The sequence below is a fragment of the Alligator mississippiensis genome, chromosome 1, assembly GCF_030867095.1.
Source record: "Alligator mississippiensis isolate rAllMis1 chromosome 1, rAllMis1, whole genome shotgun sequence".
Lineage (NCBI taxonomy): Eukaryota > Metazoa > Chordata > Crocodylia > Alligatoridae > Alligator > Alligator mississippiensis.
The window spans coordinates 247,669,036-247,689,501 of NC_081824.1; the positions used below are offsets into that span (position 1 = coordinate 247,669,036).

At 45.9% G+C, this 20,466-nt stretch overlaps 1 protein-coding gene across 3 annotated transcripts in view; it reads left to right on the forward strand.

The window, feature by feature from the left end:
• Positions 1 to 1,064: 1,064 nt before the first annotated feature.
• The window catches only part of BOC (BOC cell adhesion associated, oncogene regulated), a 76,118-nt gene continuing 56,716 nt past the window's right edge, over positions 1,065 to 20,466 (forward strand). The window contains exons 1-2 of one of the 3 annotated variants that reach the window (XM_019476164.2): positions 1,430 to 2,030; positions 3,252 to 3,494. The gene's annotated coding sequence lies outside the window, so the exon portion shown is untranslated. The other 2 variants (XM_006259427.4, XM_014603968.3) reach the window with 2 other exon arrangements.

A 20,466-nucleotide genomic window follows, 5' to 3' on the forward strand; every position in this document is an offset into this window, starting at 1 on the left:
CAGGGATTAGATGGGACTGTTTCCATGAGTGAAGTTATGCAAGGGGCTAAAATGTTTGTGAGTTTGGGGCTTAAAAAATAGAGACGTCCTAAAAACCAATTCTGAGAATCCCCTTTTCTGTCTGCTCTATATATTTAGTCTGGTAATGACCCAAACTTTCCTCCCCTGTTCTCCAAGGCTAAAAACAGACAACCAACTTTAGTGCGAGACAGTTTGGCTCAGCCTATGACGTGCACCAAAACAGGCACAGTCCAGCTGTTTACACAGTAGGCTTAAATGGCAATTAAGTCAAATTAGGTGAGTTTTTTCCCAGACAAAGTATTAATTTGAATAATTCACAGGTACTTAATGTGAGGCATTGAGCTTGGTTGTCTGTTAGGTCTGGATTTGGTGTGGGCCAAAATACTCTGGTGTGAATCAAACTCATTGTCTGTTTTTAGTCCAACCCAACCATCATAGCCTGCACAATAAAATATAAGCCTGTAGGCAATCATTCAGGGAAAGTAAGGCCTTTGTTCTCTCTTGTAACCAACTGGTACACAAAATTCTTCCATCAGAGAGGCTGTGAGCTCCCAGAGGCAGCTACCTCCTCACTTTCCTGCCCAAACATCCTGCTCTTACTAGTGCTGTATGCTGGAGGGGGGAAAAAAGAACTGGAAGTCTCCGGGCTGAAGTAGCCCCAGCTCCTAACTCCATCCTCAACCCCTCCCCTTGATGAATAGAGGTCAGAAGTGCCGCATACCATCTCCCTCAGACAAGGGGCAGTGGACGGACTTTACTGCCTTGCCAAACTTTTCAGTCCAACTTTCCCAGCTTCCACTTCTCTGGGGGAGGAGGGAGTGTGTAAGGATGATCCTGTGTCCCTATTTACACTCATCCTCTCTGCTGGGAGGAGGAGTAGGGAGAATCCATATGATGATGATCATCATCATCATTTAGGGCTGGCTATTGTGGGTTATCTTCCTTTTAGGGTTTTTTTTCCCTCTCATTCTTTTGCTCCTCCTCCTCAAGGGAGGGGGGGAATGGGAGGCTCCAGTTCAGGAGTAGGAAAAGAAGGGAATTGTTTAAGAGTTCAGTCATCCAAAAAACCTTCTTCCATATGGAGGGTCTGGCTTCCCAGCTCCCAGTGTGTTTCTCCTCCTCCTGCAGCGGCTTCCTCCTCCTCCTCTGAGCCCTGCAGACTTCCCTCCTCCCAATTTTTTCCCCTAAAAAAAACCCCCAATCCCAAAACAGCCAGCGCCAAAATACAAATAGGCCCCTAAACTCAAAAGAACAACCACCAGCCCCAAACTCTGTTGCTGACTTCCCTGCAGATCCCGCCTGGAGCTTCCCAGCCCCTGGAGTTTAGTGTCTTTGTTGCTTCTCTTCATTTTGTGTATCTCTGTGTTTCCCCTTCCTGCTCCAGCAGAGATCTCGGGTGAGTGAAACAGCTGCAAAAAAAGAAAAGTTTGCTTTAGAAAGAGAGAAGTTGTAATGGGCGGGATGTTTTCTCAGCTCTCTATAGATACAGATTTCCCTCTAAGTTGCTGAGGGTACAGCAGATCTTTGTGTTGGGGCACGGGAGGTTGCTGGCTTGCTGTTTGAAAAAGATCAGTGTGTGTGTTTGATGCAATAATATGGCAGGAGAGCAAATCGCCCAGAGGTGCCTGGGGAGGGGTGAGGGTTGGTTGGAGCGGGCAGGTGGGACTTGGGGGCTCGTTTGTTTCACTCTGTCTCTTTCTGGTCACTTTCCCGGCGTTAATGGAGGGCCCTGCACGTCTTCCCCGGTGCTGCAGCTCCAGCGCCTGCACAAAACTTTCCCCAAGAATCAGTCTCCCTTCCCCCGGGCAGCAAGGAGCCCCAGGGGGTGGGGGGAAGGAGGGGGGGAGGGAAATTTAAGAAATTAATTTCTTTCCCCCCCCGACTTCCCATCTCTGTCAAACTGCTGGGAGTTCGCAGAGAAGCCTCCCCTCCTGGAAGTGCAAAGGCATCTTGGTTTGTGAGTGCGCGCAGGGGTTGCTGCTGCAGAGAGACGCGTGGGTGGACGTTCTGTGAGTAAAATGCTTGCCCTCTGCTTTGCTTGTGCGGTGCTGTGTTTTAGTCCTTCTGTGAAGGGGATCAGTGAAATGGATTGGGGGGAGAAGGGGGTAAAAGAAAGTTTTATATGGGGGGGGGGTGTTGCCGGGGCAAGCACTTTCAGCTTTGCAGTGAGAAAAGTGTGTGCCTGCCTCGTTGCTTTGGGCTGCAACTTTGGCAGGTCCTTGTAACAATGCTGGTAAACAGAAAATGCAGTAATTGTTTAGGAGAAGGGAAAGGAGTCTGGCTTTCTAAGCTGCATCCAATTAAGCTTTCTTTCTCTTTCTTTTTTTTTAGAAAGGTTTTGAGGACTTTGCTAATCACACTGGTAATAATAGACCGAACAAACTGTTTTCTTGACACTCCAGCCTGGCAAAATTTAACACAAGTCTGCTTTTTCACTTAAGTTTCTGCCTGTGTTTGGGGCCCAATGTCCTAAATGTATTTCATTTGGAAGAGGCATTTCTGAGTCTATGAAGGGTTGTTTTCCCCCCCTCCCCCCCAGTTTTGTTCATTTTAATGTAACTGTTATCCCAGCTCGAACTGTAGATCAGCTCGGACTGTTTTTGTCGCAAAACAATTTTATACGTGTAAAACACGGATTCATAAATATCTACACACAGTATCAGGCATCATATTGATTTACTTAGGGATCAGCTCTCTCTGTTGCTGTGCAGCTATCCTACAGCACTGTACAATGTCTTTTTAATGTGTTCATTTGCAAGCTATCAAGTGAATTTCATTTCAAAGGGCTAAAAATGTTCATCACTAAAAATATTAAAAGTATGTGCTCAGCTCTTTTTTTTTTAAACTAGTTTTTTATTTTAGGTTTTTTTTATTTCTTTTGGGGACTGTGTTTTCTTAATCTGTCCAAGTTTGCTGGAGAGCATTTCGTTGGCCTATACATAGTGTATATAGTACACATTTTTTGATGGGTTGTATATTGAGGTTTATGGCTCTGGGAAAGGTTTCAGAAGAAACACTTCGAGGGTTTCCAAATGCAGGGTTGTTTTTTTTTAAATGACCTAAATAACTGAATGTGAAATTGCTCCCCTTGCTAGTAGGAAGCATCCTGGAACCTGCTGAGATAAGGTAGGACAGTTTAGGGGTGGTCATGGTTTTCTGTAGGATGAATACATTTATCTGTGGCAAGAAATAACTGGTGTTTTGCTTTTATTTTTATTACTCCTTTACAGTTAAAAGAATTAATCCCATGCATATGAGAGGCAGAACTCCCAGTAGGTGTTTCCTGTTAGTACTCCCCTTCTTGGGGGAAATAGGGTTTATTCCTATGATGCCCTGATGAAATGGATTGGACCCCAAATGTGTATGTAACCACACATACATTTGAGAGATCTCTCGGTGACATCTGTGAAGATGGCTGACCTTCTGTGCGCCGCCCTTTTACCTGAGTGGGGGTAAAAGGAATAGGTGAACAGGTAGGTGGTCATGTCTCAGTTGTACTGCTCACAGGGGTTGTCACATCCCTGTGTGTTAGAAAGCATTGCTTTTGCTTCTGTCATGACTGGTACAATGAGATGGGTCACCCTACAAGGCACAGGAAAGAATATGGACTGTTCTGCTTCACCTGGTTAAAGCCAGTGCTGCTGATGTCTGTAAGCCTCTCTGCAGCCCTTTTGGTGTCAGTCTGAGGTTTTCCTTTGGGGGCTTGCATGCTCAGAAGACGGGAATAATTGCTCAACTCTTCTTGTCTCTTGAAATTCCCACTCTTCCCAAAACTAACAAAACTCTCCTAGCTCTGCTATGTTGAGCTTTGAGCTCATTTTTACATTCTAAGCCATTGGCTCATGCACAGCTGAGACCCTTAAAGCCGAATTCTGTGAAACTTAAGTCACTCCCCACAAAAGTAAGGAAAGTTTTCTGTGAAAGTTTCAGATCCGTTGTTTGGCCCCCACTGCAGAGAGGCTAATGGGGTTATGAGACTCCCTGTCCTCCTATGCATAAACCTGGGCAGATCCTGGTGTAGCTCACCTTTGAAAAGCACTATAGGCATGGCAAATAAAGTTATGAATGTTGTTTCCTCCACATGACCAGATGCAAATGCTTGGAAATGAACCTCAGATCCAAGCAGTGGGGAGAGGATCATCCCAGTTCTGGCCCTGTTACACTGGGTAAAAAGATAGGAATGCCAAGAATGGCTTCTAAAAGGATTTCTTCATCTCAAGTACTGACAAAAACAAATGCCTTCCCTGGACTCCCTCAGAAGCTTTGTGCTTGTACAGGGATGGAGGAGAAACTTGTGGGGGCAAAGGTGGCATGATCAGGGCGAGCCCATAGGCAGCAACGAACAGAACTGTGGAGAATCCAGGCAGCTCTGCGCCCTGTAGACAACTTGACCTGTGGATGTGTAAGAATCGCACAGCATTCTTGGAGTAGCTCAAGCAAGCGAAAGCACAGTGGTGGCTTCAAGCCACTTTAGTTGCCCTCTACTGGGATGGAGTCTTGCACTGTTTGGGGGTCCTGCAAAACCCCTGGCCTCCAGGGGGAGCAGTTGAGCTGAAAACAGCAAGCCAGATTTTTGACTACAGCCATTACTGAGGTGTGTTGGTGTCATTTGTTCTGGTCTATGCAAAAAGCTTTAATTTGCTGGTGTGTAATGGACCAGGGATGGAGTTCTCTTGGGTCAGGCCATCAGCTTCCTAGGTGGAGCTAGTCCAGCTTTGTAAAACTCCTTCAGAAGGGTTGTTGGCGGATCTGCTTGCACATGTTGCAGCAAACAGCTGCTGGCCTTTGAGAGCACCTGGCTGATCCTGGGGAGGGATCTCAGTCATTAAGATGAGCTGGTTGGGACGGTTATAAAGAAATCTGACCTGTATTTGAGCACTTCTAGTCGGGACGAGTGCTCAGAGCCTGACAGCATATCTGTTCATCAGTGCCTGAGGAGTTCCTCTGAGATGTCACATTCAGTTACATCTGAGTGAACCTTGTGGTGCTTGGTAATGAATGCCAACACACTGCTCATATTCACTAGTGCAGTAGAAGAGTTGGTAGGGGATTGCAAGGGTAGATAGCACCATATGAACGCCAGTGCCAGATGTGGTATTCTGGGGGATGCTGGCAATAAACAAGGGGCATTGTGTTGGGGTTAAACACTCTTACCATCCTGCTGCTTCCTGGTGGTCCTAGTGGAATTGCAGGCCCTTGGAGATGCTGGTAAAAGCCATTCAGATTGCCTGCAGATATTCCCCAGATGAGTAGGTCTACACATAAGTGATTGTATGGAGCTGTGATGAACACACCAGCCTGAGTTGAGGGTTGCTGCATATACCAGTGGGACACAACCACAGCACTTGGCACAACAGGGTTCCGGTCCCTGATTGGCACTCCTAAGACTGCTGCTGTTGTATTTTATAGTGCCATCTAAGGAAAAAACAACGCAGAGTTAATATGACCACAGTGGGAAGTGCAGGAGTGACTGGGCTTCAGGGAGCATATGACTGGGTTTCAGACGCAAAATACTTCCTTTTAGTAGGCAGAATGTCAGGGCAGAGAAGAAAAAGCAGAAGTGAAATTTGGCTCTTAACCATTTTGCAGTCTTTACTGAGAGGTACAGGGCCGGATTAAGGCATAGGCATACTAGGCACATGCGTAGGGCCCTAAGTGAAGATGGGTCCCAGTCGTGCTTATTTTACATATTATTATTATTATTATTATTGAGCAGAAAAAAGTAATATAAAATTTCATCTTCAGTTGGGGGCCCATGAGTTTGTTTGCCTAGGGCCCACTAAAGGATTAAGCGGGCCCTGGGGAGGTATTGGCTACTCATCTGACATGAGCAGTGTTATTGTACCTAGTGGCTATGTAGGCTTGTTGGGCCCACTCCAAACTGCACAGAACTCTCTGCCTCTAAGAAAATATAGCAGAGTCAAGGTGATGCAAGTTATGAGCTGCAGGGGCTATAAAATTTGTATTGTGGATTGAAAACAGCATATCCTGCTTGGTCCACCTTCCCTGGAGGAGTTTGGTTGTTTGCCTATAACAGGCAGTAAGTCTGTCAACCAAACCCCAGCAGTGGTAATTCCACGTCGACACCCAGGGTTCAGTCTGGCAAGAGGTTGATTCTTGATATATTTTGCTCATGTGCAAAGTCAGGGTCTCTGGGGCGTGTGGATCACACTTTCAGGTGTTGACGTCTATTGATTGGTTGTTGTGCTAAGGTTTCAAAATAGGTTAGTGTCTAACGTTGGTATATTGGGATTGCTATAATAATGACAATTGGGTAGGGGAGGGGTGGGGGCATATCCCTCTAAGAACCATGGCATCAACCTTCTAATACTGAGACAGAAGCATTTAGGTTGTTTTTATTTTCTCCAAACCACTTCAAATTGCCTGAAATTAGGGTTTGGGCTTGTTTTTTTGTTTTTTCCATAATGGAGGATAGTGCCTTTGAAAGTTGGCAGGCAAAAAATGACAGGATAGTGAGCCAAGGCTAAATAAGGCCCTGCTATACATGATGGGAACTTGCACTGTGTGTAAGCACATTACAACGGTCTGGTGAGTGGGGCTGACCCAAGCAGAGCTTAATCCATTAAGACACTGCTATAAATGACTTGGGCACGAGCTCCACTTTTGCCTTGTCATGTGATGTTGGATTAGGGGGTCTGTACTGCTGTGGGTACCCAGGTGCTTGTGTCACTAATATAGATATAGCCTCAAGCTAATTCCGAACAAAGCAGGTGCTACCCTTGCCTACACTGAGATGATGGATGGCCACGTGGTAAGGAAACAAGCTTGGGATCTTGGGAGAGCTAGGTTCAGTTCTCTGCCCTGCCATGGCCTTCTTGTGTGACCTTGGGCAAACTGCTGTGAACTTCCATTTTCTGCCTCTGAAATGAGTACAGTTGCATCTTCTGTACTTCACAGGACAGATTGAGGATAAAATCCACTAGGTACTAAAATTATGGCAGCCACAGTCATTCTTTAGATAGAAATCACTGTTAGTACATGGTGGAAATTGCTCTTCATCCATTGGCAATGTGACTGGACCGTCTTCATGATCAGGGACTTGTGCCATGGAGATGGGAACTCCATGTGCTTTGTGCAGTGCCTTTAGATTTGGAGCACAAACTGGGTGTCCTGCTATAGAAAAGCTGTTATGTGAGTAGGACTCTCCAGGAGTCTAGTATAGGTAACAGCAGAGCAACAAATTTATGGCTTCGGGCCCTGGAGGTACAGAGGAGCCATTGTAATCTTATGTACCCGACGATGTGTATCTCAACAAGCAAAGTGACTCCTGTTTTTCCCTCCTTTCCATCCCTTCATGTCTAGCTTCATGAAGTTTTCCTCCCTAATTGCAAATTTGGCCTTATCTTCAAAGAAGCTCTCTGATGCCAAACTTTTAAAGACGGACAGGAGGGAGGAGGCAAGTGAGAAAACATCAAATCCATTAACAGCCCCGTTGCCAGAGAAAATGTTTTCTAAAACAGAATCTGAAACCTTAGTGTTGTAAAATCCAAAGCCTCTATTAAATACGTGCTAGAGGCCTTCTCCCCAGGGAACTGCCACTCTGGGAATAATCTGGCAGGATCTGTGCCACAAGGATTTGCGTGCGTGTGCACATGCATGCACGTACGCGCGCGCGCACACACGTATTTGGTAGCCAGTAGGAGTTTGGATTAAGAATATGTTCCTTCATACAGCTCCATCCATCCCAAAATGCTCCCCCAACTCTTTGCTCCAACCCATCTACTGAAGGGCAGTCACAGGCTTGAATGCCACCCTCACTCCCCAGATGTGTGGTATGTTGTACAACTGCAGGTGGCAAAGGGACCTTTGGGCAGCAGTTTAGGCCTGCCATTGCCAGGAAGAACCTCCTTTAAGCCAAAGGTCTCGTTCTCGGTTTTAGAAAAATCCGCTAGGGTAGCAAGACCACGCGCTAGCAAACTAAAAGGGTGAGTTGAGTTACAAAGCCAGAGAACACTCTTGGATATTGCACCCTGTGGGATTTTAAGAAGCACCTGAGGTGCTTTATCATTTGTTGAAAGTCTAGGAGACTTGTGTTGCAAAATCCCTCAGGTACTTTTGAAACTCCAGCCAGCTCCATTCCCTGTTAAAGTCAGGAGCTTGTTAGCTGGAGGGCTCCTGCTCATAGTTACTTGGCTGTCACACAGCAAGTGGGGTGGTCTTTTGAGCAGTTGGATCTTCCAGCCAGTTGAACCGATTTGAGCCACCCAGCTCCTGAAACCCACTTAGAAAACAACTATGAAGCACCTGTGTGATCTTAGTAGGAAGCATGGTAGGAGCACAATGTATCAGTCTGTGGACTGACCCAAGGTGCTGCTCCAAGCAAAGAGAGTTGCCTTAGTGTAAACTTCAGGTGGCAACAGCATGGATTCTTGTATCTGAGACCTACATCCAAGAAGAGAGGGATACCCTAGCACTTCTCAACAAGCACAGATAAAAGATGTGTCATTGTCCATATGACCTTATAGAGACCTGATCACCTTCACTGTAGTATCCAAATGCCTTGCAAACATTGAATTGTCTTGCATTTTGATGCAATCAAAAGGTAACACTGTGCTTTACAAACACTTAAATGAATGTATCCTTCTAACACCCCCTCTTCAATATTGCTGTATTATGTAGCCCTGACACTTTTGTGGATCAGAGAGTCATTTATTGATAATAAATTTCATTTACGTAGTATATTGATTTCTGTGCCATTTAAAAGCTGGATCAAGTCTCTAGCGTACAGCATAGGTTCAGCTGGTGTATTTTCACTATTACTCTACATTTGCCGCTATTACTGTTCTCAGTTGTATCTAAGGTAGCTTATGATGCTAGCGGAGGGGGAAGAAATCTGAGTGTAAATAGATGAGTATCTCTGGCAAAGTGGTAAGTCATGTTTATCATGCACATCTGACCACCTAACCTGCACTCTGCCCTCTAATCCACCTCCCCTGGGACTACTTTGGACATCCCAAACCTCTGAGCCACTTCAAAGAGTCACCGTTAAAAAATACGAATCAAGCAAACAAACAAAAATTTTAGCAGCCACAAAAATGTGAGTGTAACCCAGTTTTGCATAGTTGAAGTATTTAAGATAAGTAGAGGTTTGTTAACTTGTCTCTCTAGATGAAAGCCTGAGAGAGGTCTGTTGTTCCCTTTCTGCTTTAAACCTAAATTATTATTTGTATTACGGTAGTGCCTAGAAAATTTAGCCAAGATCACAGCCACGTTGTGTTAGACATTACACTACTATGAGGTGAGATGCAGTCCCAACCCTCCCTCCTCCTCCTTCATTTTATATGACAAGGCAAAAGAAAGACAGGCATGGATACATGAAATGACTTGTCCAAGGTCACGCAGCTGGTGAGAGATGGAGGGTGGAAGAACCCAGGTCACTGGACTCCCAGTTCAGTGCTCTACCCACTGGGCCATGCTGCTTTTCTGAAGTGGTGGTCAAAGCCTAGCACTTAGGTTTTGATTTAGGATCTCTGGAGCTGTGCCTCAGAGCTGTCTCTCTAGTCATGAGTTGCCTTTAGCACGTATCCCTAGACCTGATACTTTTATCAGCGTGGGCAAAGTAGAAAAGTGTTATGTTGGGGTCTCAAGGAAGACAGATGAGTGTGTGACCATAGGGGAATGGAAAAAACCTGTTATTTCCTTGGGGAACGAGCTGATGGGAGAGAATTAGCTGAGGTATGGCAAGGAGTTGTGAGAAGTCATGTGACAAACCCGAATGCTGCAGTCTTTATCTAAATATCCCACCCTCTTTCTCATGGGTCTTATCCTGATCCTTCTGCTCCAAACGCACAAGTTGTTACATGTGCACTATAGGTAAATTCTGGTAATCACCTACTACTAGTAGGCCTTGTACTCCATCCCCCTAGCTGCAGGAGGGCAGCATCTCACTGGAACTCTTATGGCCAAGGCAGGAGCATGTTGTACGGGTACTCCTTACTTAATGTTGTCCCGGTTAATGTCGTTTTGTTATTACGTCGCTGATCTATTAGGGAACATACTCATTTAAAGTCGCGCAATGTTCGGTTATAACATTGTTTGGCCATCTCCTGCTAGTAGCTAACTACTGTCATGTAATTGGATTTGCTTAACATCATTTCGCTTAGTTGCATTTTTCAAGAATGTAACTACAACATTAAGCGAGTAGCTGTATTATGAAAAAGAGAAGGATGGGATGGCAGCTCAGAGCATGCTATGGGAGGAGAGGAAGGATAAAGAGTTACTTACTGAGAGCACAAAGGATCATTTGATTGGAGCTTAATTCTTTGAGCCCAGGTTGTACCAAAGAAAGCACTGTTACACTAACCTGGTGGATAGAAATGGAGAGAAATGCCTACTCTGGTGTTCGGGTGGGATGAGAGAGTTATGCTTGGAAAACTGGGTCCATTCCCCCCAATTCTGATATTATAAAAGCCTTTGTCTGTCTGTCTGTAACACTTTATTCACGCTCTGATTGGTTGTCTAAAACAACCAAACGGAGTGCTCCCAGAGCCACACAGGGGGTGGTGACACTCTGTCCCTGCCCCCCCCCCCCAATCATTCTTGACGGGCAGTTGGCTAGTAGCTTGCAAAAAATTTTCTACCTTGAGGGCCCTGTGCCTCGTCAACTGTTGCCTGAGTTGAGAGAGGCTTGTCAGGGCTCATCTCTAGAGCCCCTGACAGCAACTCTCTTGAAGTAGTAGAGGGAGCTGTCAGTAAAGGATAGCCCATAGGGTTTCTTCCAAGACCCAAACATGCAGCCTCAGTCATACTTCCAGCTAATTGATTTTGGGGCAAGAGTCCAAACAAGACAGGTAAGGGCTGGTTCTGCTGAACAGCGATTGACGGAGCTCATGCACTGGAATTGAAGGCAGGGAGTAATTCTTGCAAGGTTGATCTCGGGAATCTGGCCATATCCAAGTGGGATGTGGACTGCCTGGTTTGAATCCAGTCTGTCTGTTATAGTTAAGTTTTTGTTTTTGTCTCCTCTCTTAAAAAATAAAATAACATAAAAGGTAGGCAGGAAATGACTCACAAAGGACAAATTCAGACATGGCCCAAGAGAGCTGAATTCTGGGTGTGGGCCAAGGGGTTTATCTGCAGTCTGGTGAATAGGCTGCTACTTGTCAGTGCTGCCATTTTGAGTGGTCCGCTAGGTTAAGAGTTCAGTACAGTAGGGATTCCTGGTACGGTGACTGTGACTGCCTGAGGAGCCGAAGCAGATGCCCTTTGCATCATGGATCAGTTGAACCTGAGAGGCCATGCCTGCAGCTTTTGGAAGAACCTGTCAAAAACAGATGATGGAGCAAGACAGCCACAGAGTATGTGCATGAAATATGCATGTGCGGTGGGAAGGATTAGCACTGTGTTTTTGCTAGTGAGTGTGATGTATCTTGGATCCCTGTTTATATTACTCAGTCTCTTTTTTTTGGGTGGGGGAAAAGGCTACTATACCCCAAACTACTCACCCAGACTATTTCACCCACTCCTTGTGTAGAAGATGGCACCTGCTGAATTGCATATAGCATCATGGTCATGCCATTGCCTTCCATTTAATATGGTATTTCATCCTAAAAGATCTCAAAACACTTTACCAATTATTAAATGTAATGTCTTTTCCATGCTCAAGCCTAAAACCAGATTCCCACTGTAAACTAAGGACTTACTCCCCTTGCCATCTAAAATCCATATGTATATGAGGTCTGTGGCAAGCGGATAGTGTTTCTATCAACTAGAGGTGATGTGATTCTAAAAGCCTTAGTCTGAAACTTGATGGGGAGGAGTTCAAGACACGCAGCAGTAGGTAAGTAGTCAGGACAGTTTCTGGATTAACTGGCATAGACAGTTTTTACAGCATAGTGATAGTTTCTTCTCCTGGTGGTATTTGATTCTTTTGCATGGAAGGCAGTCTTCTCTCCCCAAAGAATGTGTGGAACACCTTCAGAGTTATTTGGATGTCAGCTTCCTGAGGATCGTGTCTTTTATCCCCTGATTTGTACAGAACTTAACACTAAGGTCTTAGTCCAGTCATGGGTACATATGTAGGAACAATAGCAGTACCAGAGGCTCATTACTCTGCTTCACTAGCCAGGTAGAGGAGGGATCAGTCCTAGATGATTGGGTTTCTGGGAGTGTCTCACATTTTGTATTCTGCAAAGGGACTGTTGTTGTCTGGGAGTTGCCTGGGCTTGCCTTTAGTGAGTGGTTCCTGGATGTCAAAGAGATACCATCTAGGATGGGGACAGTCTTTTCAGTGATATTCTTGATAATGCCCTGTAGCCAGAGCTCATACAAGGTGGAAGAAATAGTTTGCAAACCTAAAGAGTTCTAGTTCTGTCTCCAGTAGAGGAAAAGTCTACCACCATAGGTGGAAGAAGACATTGTAAGAATCTCCTATGCTGAAGGCAATGTGTATCTGTTCATAGATGGACGTTTGTATTTTCTTTTTTCCCGCTTCTCCTGTCTCAGGGCATCCAAGAATCAGTAGTCAGTGATTGATAGTAGTATGTTGCTAATCCTTGTGTTCATTGGCCTCTGGGTTGGGTAGAGCTTTGTTTAAGGAAATCTTAGCATTTAACTCTTCAGTGACTTGACACTTCAGCCCAGGGAGTGGGCACTCCCTAAACATGTCTCTGTCCAAAGTGGCAAACAAGCCGTTCAGAATAGCTTGAAAAGGAATTCCTACAAATTAGATTTTTCAAAACAAGTAGGGCCTATTTGTTGGGAAGGCAGGGGATAGTATGCAACTTGGAAGCAACTCTTATAATACCTGAAGTAATCTGGTTGTGAAGTTAGTTCCCTTTAGTCATGTCTACATGAGACACTTAATGCCCATTTGACTAATTCTACTGTGCATTAGCGTGGCTGTCAAAAACCATGCTAATGCTCGGTAGGCGTTCATCTGCACTAATGCGCAGTGATGCCAATTTACGTTGCATTAAGTTAGTACCTGTTATTACAGGTATTAAAGTTAATGTGCCATAATTACGGCGCATTAATGAACTTGTAGCTGTGCCCTTTGTAACTCATTTCTGAGGTCTGTGTGAGCACAGGAGGAGAGTAGCTCTGGAGTTCTGAGTAACATCCACCTGGGATTTGATGGGATTAATTGAGGCCCCATCTTGGTAAAATAAAGCTTCAAAAAAGGGTGCTCTTCAGTGGAGGCCTGGCCTATTGCTCTGTGCTTATTCAGCGTCTGGATTAGCTGGCATGGATAGTTTGCACAATAGGTCTTATTCTTAGTGCCCAAGGTGTTATCATAATATAAATACTGAAGCCATATGAAGACAACTTGTTCAATAGATGTTTTTACTAGCCATCAGATTAGCATGGAGGCCAGAAGAGCTGCAGAGCCATTTTTTGTATCGGGTCTGCCATGAGACAGATGTTCACCTGCTTTCCTCGCTGCACTGACATCTGAAATATTTAAAACAAAAAACGTTGGCTATGGTGACAGGCACAGACCCTCCCTACTACCCTGGAAATGAGTTGCTCTGTAAAATCTGCTGTATAACTTGGTTATGCCTGAGAAATATAGGAGAAGGTTTGGCAAAAGTATATGGGATCATGTGGAAGAAGGGGAAGGACTGTGGGGTACAAACTTCTTATGTATTTGTAGCAGACTTACCTTTTGAGCTCCAGATGAGTCCTGGGCTCGAGATTCTGCATTTCTGATTGGTGGAGCCCATCCACCAATCAGAAGAAAGCCAGGGTAAGCAAGGCTGTGCCCTTTTCCTGAAGGGAGGGGGCAAGGAGCAGTCTGGACCTGGTTTGAGACTGCACCCTGCCAGGTCTGGAGAACTTCAGGGGTGGAGCCACTGAGGTGTGTAAAAGGAGAGCATGCTCAGAATGCTGGGAGAGAGACGGCGAGGGATGGCAAGGAGAGAGGAGCTCTGGAGACGACCATCATTGAGACCCCGCCTGAGTCTCGACGGTGCACAGATCAGCGCACGGTGCTCAGGCTCTAGGAGCCTCTCAAGGCGGCTTGAACATGTGAACCTGGCAAGTGACTGCTCAGACCCCACATGCTGCACAGGTCAGCACACAGAGAGCTGGCCCTGGGAGCAACTTGAGGATGCTCAAGTTAGCACCGGCTCTAGGCTGAGTAACCGGAGCCCCACAGTGTGGCTCTGCATTAAACTAAAAGTGCCTCAGTGCCCAGAGCAGGGCCTGGGAAAGGGAAGGACCCCCAGTGTGAGGCTGGGGAACTGGAGCCAGTAAGGGCTCAGCTCCCGTGGGAGCGCCCTGGGTGCCCAGTGTAGGGCACCAGGCCATCAAGGGGAACTGGAGGTGCCGCTGGAGAGAGGCCCTTGCAGGACTGACCACCAGGGCACGAGCCTTGGCCGCTTCAGAGCGAGAGCGTGAGTTGCTGGGGAAGCGGGTCCCGCAGGGGAGGTGGGATGGGGAGAGGGTCTGCAGCCTCTACCCTCCTCCATTGTGGGAGGGGCGTGTCCACATCCTGGGGCCCCAAAGGGGAGGGGCTCCAGGGGACACCCCGTGGGATGCTGAGTGCACCCCCATATTTTGTGATCGTTGTTTTTTTGTACTGTAGAAGTTAAGGGTGCTCCTTAAGGGAGTTTATATAGGTTTATCTGTCTTCATTGCCTATATGTGTTTATTACCTATTATCGAAACTTACCTGTATTGTTGCCTGTGTATGTCTATGGTATTGCTACCTCAACTTACCTTTATCTAAGTTGATGTTCATATGCGTTTATTGTGTTGATGCCTTGACTTATCTGTTCCAAAGTGTTAATGCTTATTCTGTGCAAGGGGGTTAATTATTGCATATCTTGTGAATCACCCTGTTCATGTTTTTGCAGTCCCTCAAAGTGGTGCAATATGTTGATTGCAGGTTATTGTATTGTTGCATACTAATATTTAATGTTTCTTATTCATATTTCTTTATTGTAGCCATAAATTTGTATGTAGTTGAGCGCTTTGTCTTGGCCTAGCACTGTAGAGAGGAGTGGGAACTGCTCCCAGATGGCAGGTCCCTCTCTCAGCACTCTTGCCTGACCACCATCCCTTCCACTGGTGGACAGGACACACCCCGGGGTGTACCTGGGCTACATATTTTTTCTGTTCCTGTAGGGCCCTTGTGGTAGAAGAGGGGAGAGAGTCTTAGCTGGGGTAGGAAAGAGCTACTGTGGAAATGAGACTGGGAAATAAGTTTTGGGGGGAAAAAAGATACAGACCTGTTTTGGGTCTAGAGAAAGGAGTTTCTTGCATTGGGAAGAAGGAAAGGTACAGTCACATGGTAGGGAGTAGGATGGACCTGGGAATACCATGAGGGAAGTTGAAGGCAGTCTGGAAGTTTCATTGGGAAATTTGCAGTCCCTTTTAAGTAGCAGTCTATCCCATGAAAAGACCAACAGTGGGTGGATTGGTCTCCTCTCTTTCTCAGACACCACAGTGAAGGAAGTGTTGGTATGGAGAAGGGAAGACCAAATTTCTTTCACAGAAGGAACAAAACCATTGCTAACCTCCTCCCTTCTGCTCCCATGGGTTGCTTTTAGTTCAGCATTGGGCTGACCTCCTGTATTCAGCCCTTTTTGTATTCTAAGCTTTGCTCTTGCTGTTCTTTTGGGGTTTTTTTTTTCCAGTCTCCTCTCTGATAGGAGCCAGCCTAGCCTTTTGCTGTGACACTGGACGTACTGTCTCAGGCTCCATTGGCTAAGCCCAGGGTGTCCAACATTAGAATGCATTCTCATGGGGGCACCACTGCCCAAGTGCCATAGAGTCCTAGAAGAATAAGGCTGAAAAGCACCTCAGGAGGTCATCTAGTTCAAACCTCTGTTCAGGGCAGGGGCATCCCTGTCTAAACTATCCCAGGCAAATATCTGTCTAACTTGAACTTTAAAAATTTCCGAAGAGGAGAATCCAGAACCTCTCTAGGGTAACCTGTTCCGGTGCTTAACCAAAGTCAGAATATTTTTCCTAATTTCCAACTTAAAAGTCCCTTCTTGCAGTGTAAATGCATTGCTTTTTTCCTGTTCTTGGTAGACACAGAGGCAGACTAGCCATCACCATCCTCTTTATAACGTAACTTCCTAAAGTCATCAATTCATAAAGCTGTGCAGGATTGAGAAACAGACTCTGAGCAGAGGGAGGTAGATAGGAATCTAGAAAATGGCTGCTTTTGGCTAGCTTGCCAAAAGTTAGCCAGGCCGTGGTTGCATGTTTTGCTGGTGTATCAGTACAATGCCACAAAGTAGGTTTTCTGCTGGTGTAACAGAAAGGGCTTGGAGGAGAGCACAGGAAGAACTGGCTGCTTCTGAACGCTCCAGGCTCCTCCTAACCCCATGAAGAAACTCAACCCTCTTGTTTTCAGCCTCAGGAATGATCAGCAGAGATGGTGGTTTGCGTTCCCAGATCTGCAGAGTTCGGGTGGTGGTGAGAACCTTGTTTACTCATCCATCATAACTATAATGACGAAGTGGGATGCAAGTCAGACAGAGGGGGGACCAAGAAAGAGAAGGGTGTATGCGTAGGAGATGAGTGGTCGGAGCTGAAAAGAAAAAGATGTTGTTTATGGTATTTGGAGGTGATTCAGTATGGACCTGAGAATGAGAAGCAGCTGGTTCCTTTCTGTGCGAAAAGGAAGCTTGACTGGTGAATGTTTCCTCTCTTGTGACCCATTTGATTCAGACTTCAAGATAACATGGGCTACTCAAAAATCTTCACTCCCTGCCATATCTTTACGTACCACTATGGGATAATTTACATGCAGTTGTAACACCCTCTCTCACTGCGCGCACACACGCGCGTGTGTATGTGAATGTGTTGGCAAGTGTTAAAACACAAGAGGTGTTTGGACCAAGATGAAACTGGTTGAGGAATGTGTTGGGCAGCAAGATACTTTGTTCTGAGCCCTGAAGAGGGGGGAAGTAGAGAAGGGGAGGTCCTCTCCCAGGTGGATACCTTACCAAGGATCTTGCTTGGGAAAGCAAAGCATAGTTTTGAGGTTATTCTGGAGTTAGCCCTTGGCCTTCCAAAATAAGAGTTGCTTCCATTAGAACAGGGAGACCCAAAGCCTAGCTCTTGGCACTGTGCTGCCTTGTATTCCACACTATCCTGGCTGTAGAGATGCAATGCGGATATTCCCACAGGCCATACACCAAGTCTGGTATTTCATTTGGGTCATGGTCATGCAAAATCTTAGATCCTTGCTGCTGCTGACTTTAACCAACAAGGCATCTGTTTGGTTGTTAGCATTTTCTCACAGTCGGGACTCCTGGTCTCCACTTCCAGGTCTGTGCAATTTTGGTCAAGTGGATGATTCATTTCTGCATGCCTCATCTTCTCTATGAGGAGGATAATCCTGCTTTCTGGACATTTTAAAGTGATTGTAGAGAGCCTTATCCTTCCATATCTTCTTGTCAATAAAGACCTCAAATTAGTGCTGTTCAGGAATAATAGCCAAAGTCACAAAGTTTGGCACAACCCTAAAATCAGTATTGAGGTGTCCTGTTTCTTGAGCATCTGATGGCAGTATTTGCACTTAGGTGGTGTGCAGAGCACTTGTTGGCATCTGCATGAAACTGGCCAGTCACATGGAGCTGATGCCTCTTTATTTCCAGCTGTTTCTGACTGCCCAGGCTCTTTGCAGCAAATCAGTCAAGAAAAAAGGGAGGGGAAAACATGCTTTGGAAGATTCTAATGTATGGTTTCTGTCTCCGATCACAAGTATCACTTGGCATATAATTCACTGCCCCCAAAACATCACACAATATGACCTGGAGGGCAGGGGAGTCATCCAAGAGACGGTCCTTCTGTTAAGACACAGAAGAGTGAGTATCCACGTTTCAAGACTCAGTAGCAGTTCACTCCTTTCCAATTAAAACCCAGAGATTGCTCCCGAGTGTCAGATTGTTTGTTTATAGAGATCCTCCTCCTTGACCTGGATTGATTTCTCCCCAGGAGAGGAGAATCCTTCAATCCTTCTCAGCTCAGATGCTTGGAAGACCAATGTTGCATGCATAAAATAAACAAGTCTTTTTGTATAAACCCTGGCAGAATCTCTGTTCAACAAGCCTGGGAAAACCCTGTTTGTGGGACCAGCAGAGATCTCGACTCCCACAAATCTCTTTGTTCCGTTAAAGGGAAAACAGCTTTTTTAATCCCCTGACATGAACATCTAGAACATAAACACAATCCCCAGCTCAAAGCAGGTGTCAGTGACCTCAAGCCAGGACTTGTAAACTCCTTCCCTTCTCCTCCCACTTCTGGTACAGCATGCAAAGTTTAACCTCTTGTGCTCAGGGAGATCTGCTTCAGACTCCCTGGGGGATAACACCTTGGATGCTTCAGCTCAACAGATAGGCAGGGTAACCAGTAACTTGTACAGGGAGATTTTTTCAAACACTGGCATTGCAGTGCCCCTGGGGTCTTGCATACTTCTCTCCAGCCAGCGTTCTTAAACATGGCCCAGAGGGATTGAAAATGCAGTGCTCCTTTGTGGTGGGAAGGTACAGGAAGCAAACATGATCCAGCCACGAGGGCTCTGGACTAGGAGTTTGGAGATTTGGGTTCTCTTCCTACCTCTGCCACCCACCCTCTGTGTAGCCACGGGCAAGTCACTTCATCTCTCTGTGCCTGCATCCCCTCCTGTCCTTTAGTCTGGTGCTTTAGATTGGAAACGTATTGGGGTGGTGATTGTGCCCCCCATGATTTACATGCCCAGTGCCTGCTACAGTGGAGCCCTGGTCCCAGTTGGCTCTCTAGCCGCTATGGACTACAAGCAGTGTGTGACATTCACAACCGAAAGGGAGAAGGCATTATGTTGGAGGAGTCCCAAAGGAGAATTTTGGGCAAGGAACCTATATCAGCTGATCCTTCCCACCTGCCCAGGGTGGTAATTGAGAACACAGTTGTGGAGGAAAACTGCTCTGGCACTCCACAGGTAGATGCCACACCTTCCCTGTCTGCAGTGTTTATAGGTTTGGTTGAACAAATTCAATGCTTGCTGAAAATACCTTGCAGGCACTGAATGCCAGCTGTGCAGCAGAGTTTTAAAGATGGGTCTGCCTCTTCCAGTTGCAGCATCAGCCCACATCAGCCAGGCATCTAAGTGCCTATGTGCATGGCTGGGAGGTAGCAACCAATCAGATGACATTTCTGATCAGTACCCTGTTGATTTTACTGCTCCTGTTTACTTTCCTCTTGCCAGCTGGATGCTTCAGTGTTTGTTTGGCAAACACTTTCTCTGGAGTCTGTGATTAGGGATGGTTTAGTCTGACAGAACTCTGTAAAATTGCCCTGTCCTTCATTGTCAGCAAACCCCTTCCCTCCCTCGCCCTTTGGTTGCCATCTCCCATAACCACAATATTTTGTGTGCGCTGCAAATTGATTTTTCTCCATTGTAATCATCATCCCACCCTTCCTTGCCTGATTCATTCCTCGAGGTTGCAACACCAGAATGCTGACAGTGGAGTTCTGCTAAATCAGAAGTCTCGGGACTGTAGGGAAGTGGTGACTATAACGATGCTATGTTTTTGTCTAGCACCTTTCGTCCAAGAATCTGAGTGCCCCAGGATCTCAGTACCTGTGTGAGGCTGGTCTGTATTATCCTCATTTTGCAGAATAGGAAACGGAATTGCAGGAAGGAGAAGTAATTTGCCCAAGGCCATGGAATGAGTCCAACAGCACCAAGAACTGAATCCAGCTACCCAGAGTCCTTGTCTCCTGCTGTAATCATGTCATGGCACGTAACTAAATGCCTTCAGAAGAAAGGATGTCAAATTTTCCTTGTCAATTCACTTTTAATGGCACTTCAGCACTGCGGCAAATTTAGTCCTGAAAAATGGCCTTCAGCTTTACTCCCCAGTTGTGATCAAGTGTCCATAACTTAAGCCATGGAGAAAACATTACCTAAGCAAACTCTTGTCAGCCTATGTTGAAGCCACCCTGGGGAAGAAGCATCTAAGAGGAAATGGCCCTGGGCATTTAATGAGAAATAATTAGCAAGGGGCAAAAATCTGTCCTACAGCCCTAGGAACAGAATAGCAAACTGGGGGCAGGGAAGGGCAGGTGGAGATATTTTGTATAAAGCCCAGGATCAGGTAAGAACTTGATTCTCTCCAGCCAGTGTTCTTCAACATGGTCCAGAGGGATTGAAAATCCAGTGCTCCTCTGTGGGGAGAAAGGCAGGGGAAGGTACAGGAAGCAAACGTGATCCATTACCCTTCTCCAGCTGAGCCCTGTCCTTTTCCATATTGACTGGACTAATTTTATAGTTTGGGGTGGAAATCATATGGAATTCAGCCATTGCATGAAGTTTTCAACCCAAACCAGGAACAGATGTTGTCTTCCATGTAGTTACATTTTGAGATTATTGTGAGGGGAGATGGAAAGTGCACAGTGCAAAACCCCTCCATGTGTCCAAAAGTTGGTGTGAGGCCAACTGGAAGTACTGTAATTGTACTCCCTTGGCATTCACAAAACACA